Genomic DNA, 3,791 nt, shown 5'->3' on the forward strand with positions numbered 1-3,791 from the left:
CGTTCCGCTTTACCGGCTAAGATAGCACCAGGAGAACTACTGCGATTGTGCCCTGGTTCATCCGGACAAGCACCTCAGTAGAGAAAGCCGAAAACTGACTGTCATGATATAGCGTGAGACTGGTCAACCACTCGATGACCTGTTGGAATGTTAGAATTCCTCCACCTTAACGAAGGGCCGTTTTCCGGCCAGGCATGTACGCACCCCGGGATCGGGAGAGTGCGGAGCCACCAGGGGCTATCTAGTAGCCCCACTGTCAAACTCCTATGGCTAAGTGAAAGTGTTAAAGCATTATAGTCCGGTTGCCTTGCTCGCTCTGCTATCACCTCCTTAATAGGACCAAGACGTTGGGTTAAGTGTGAACGCGTGTTTTTTGCGAGCACCTCCGCATTATATGCGTGGGGGTCGAAGCCGACGGCTGCAATCTTTCAGGTTATACACATGTATACATAAACGGCCGCCCAGGAGGCATCATATTACTTTCAGGCAAAAGTATAAAAATAGCCTTATAAAAATTTATAAAAGCATTTCCCTTACAATGAGATTACATATCACTCAAACATAATATTTTTTGAGCACTGGGTCTCTGTCAAACGAGCACCCTCAAGAACTTCTTCAAAGTAGTGCTCAGCAGCCATTCGACCTATGGCCGAATCCCGCGCTGCAACAGTGGTAGCATCCATCTCCGCCCAGTATGCTTTAACACGGGCAAAGGCCATCCGTGAGCCCTCTATGCATGCCAACCTCTTCACCGCATTAATGCGCGGCACCACGTCAAGGAGCCGCTACACCAAGCTGAAATAGCTGTTCGGTTTTGGCCTTTCCGGCCATAGCTGATCCACAACAGACCTCATGGCGAGTCCGGACAACCTATTCAGTTCGGCCCATTCGGCTAATTGGTCGGTCAATGAAAGCGGACGCTCGGGAGAATGGAATTGTGTCCAAAACAGCTGGTCCACTTCACGGTCCGTCTGACCCTGGAAGTACTTGGCCGCATCGGCAGCGCTCGCCGCCAAATCCATATACACATCCTCCGAACTCCACAGCCGATCCAGAGAGGCATACCGTGGATCTCCGAACTTCCTCCGCAACATAAAGGATTTCCCAGCTACAATATCTCCGGCTTCCCGCAGCTCCTCCTTCTTCGCCCTCATAGCAGAGCGGATGTCTTTTCTCGTCGCAGCAGCCTTCTCAAGGTCCGATGCCTTCGCTAGGTTTTCCTTTTCAAGAACCCGGCAACGGTCGGCGGTGGCTTTTAATTCTTTGGCCTGTCTTGTCCATCTTATCTCGGCTCTCGCCATGCGCGGCCTTCTCGGTTTTCAACTCTTCGGCCGCCTTCAAAGCAGCCGCATTACTAAACCTCGCTTGTTCCTTGGCTCGGGCAAGTTCTGCCCGCAAGGCTTCAACAGTGGCAGCTCCATCTGCAGTCACAACATATTAAAGATACTGGCATCATGCTGCTCTTACTATGTGGCGTTTACCAGATAATGACACTTACCCTGTGCCTCATCAAGCCTTTGGTTAACAAGCTCGATGTCGGCGTCTGCCGCATCCAACTGCCATTTTAAATGGGCAAACTCGCTAGTCCGTCTAGCCACCGGAGCTTCCATCACCTGCACATAGAGGCGGTATGGCTATTACCTGGGAATATGATCCTCTGTTCGTCGTCGTTTCCGACGACAACCAGAGTCTCAGGGGCTACTATCTACACAGGGCACACCTAGCATGTGCAGGACTATCATACATTATTTTACGTACCTCAAAGCCTGTGAGTAGACTCATAAAAGCTTCATGCAATCCGCTTTCGGCGGACGAGATTCTCTCCATCACCGTATTCATCAGCACACGGTGTTCATCTGAGATGGCCGCTCACCCCACCAACTCCCTCAGAACATCCGTTCGCACACCAGACGGTGTCGGACTCTTTTTTCCGCTCTCTTCGGGAGCCGGACACTGGGAGCTTCGGGGGTCAATGGGATTATCTTCTGGCCTCACCGGACCCGGAGAGGCCCTCCGCGACGACACTTCGGGGTCGCCCGCTTCCGGAGCGGAGGAGTCTGGAGGGGGCGTTTCGCTCTCCATCATCTCTGGAAGAAGATCCCCCGAAGACGAGCTCATTTGGGAGGGGCTAAGACCCGAACTGCAAAGATATATGTGGTGGTTATTTTCTCAGAATAAAAAGATGGCATACCTGTACTATTAAAGTATTTCGGGTCACTTACAACTCGCTGGAGAATTGATCCCCCCGCGGACTTTGTGCGACAAAAGCACCCCCCGAGGTAGGACCCTCTGTGGGAGACTTCTTCTCCTGTTTGGAAGCTTCGGCTTCTGAATCCTTGGGCGCAGTCCTTTTACTCCTCCGGTCGTCTTCCTTCATGGAGACGCTCGCTCCCTCGGTTAGAATGGGCAGCGTTGGGGGCCCGCGTCCGCCCGTATTATCCTCCCCAGTATCTTCCTTCAAGGGCTCCGGGCAAGGTACGACCTGGAGCATCTTTTCTAATACCGGATTCTCCAAACCCTCAGGGAGGGGGCCGAACACCGAATCAACTTCGCCTTTGTCAGCCAGTCCTGGTCAAAAAGCGAACTCTCATAAATAACTTCATAACAAGTGAGAGATAGTATGTTCGGCCGGAAGATTCCTTACCTGTTCGGCGGCGCGGTTACTGCTCAGGCCCACGTCCTCGGTAATTTCCGGACACTCTACCTGAGGTCCGAAGAATGACTTGTACATCTCCTCGTGCGTCAGGCCGAGGAAATTTTGAATGACACGCGGCCCCTCGGGATTGAACTCCCACAAGCGAAGGGGCCGGCGTTTGCAAGGCTGGATTTGATGAACCAGCATAACTTGTATTACCGCAACCAAACTAAAATCTCCATTGAAGAGATCTCGAATGCGGCTTTGCAGTATAGGCACGTCCTTGGCTGGACCCCAGCTCAGACCTTTGCTGATCCATGACATCAGTTGTGGTGGAGGGCCCGAGCGGAAAACTGGGGCGGCCGCCCACTTGGCACTTCTAGGAGCCATGATGTAGAACCACTCCTGTTGCCACAATTCAGACACCTCTGGAATGGAACCTTTGGGCCATGGAGCTCCCGTCATCTTGCATATTGAGGCACCTCCACACGCTGCATGTTGCCCCTTGATCATCTTCAGCTTTACTTCAAAGGTCTTGAGCCACAGGCCAAAGTGAGGGGTAACCCGGAGGAAGGCCTCACACACGACAATAAATGTCGTGATATGAAGAAAGGAGTCCGGAGCTAGATCATGGAAATCTAGCCCGTAATAAAACATCAAACCCCTGACGAAAGGATCCAGAGCAAGGCCTAGACCTCGGAGGAAGTGGGAGACGAACACGATGTTCTCGTTGGGTTCGGGGGAGGGGATGACTTGCCCTCGGGCGGGCAGCCGATGCACAACCTCGGCGGTCAGATATCTGGCCTCCCTCAACTTTTTGATGTCTTCTTCCGTGACGGAGGAAGGCACCCATCGGCCTTGAAGGCTAGATCCGGACATGATTGAAGGTTCGGAGCACCTGACCTGAACCTTGGGTGTTTGAGCTTAAGGTGGGGAAAGGATTCGATTGAGCACGGGAGGGAAAAATGTAAGAGCCTTGTCCCTTTATAAAGAGGGTGAATATCAAGCGTCCTCTCCGTGGCCGTTTGGACTTGCCTATAGTCTAGGAGTCCTGGAAGCGGTTGGGTTACCCACGCCCGTATTGATGAGAATCCCGGAATAAGGGGACACGATCTCTGCTTTAACAAGACGTGCCAAGGAAACCACCTCGCATGAC

The sequence above is a fragment of the Triticum urartu genome, chromosome 5 (assembly GCF_003073215.2).
Source record: "Triticum urartu cultivar G1812 chromosome 5, Tu2.1, whole genome shotgun sequence".
Classification (NCBI taxonomy): Eukaryota; Viridiplantae; Streptophyta; class Magnoliopsida; order Poales; family Poaceae; genus Triticum; species Triticum urartu.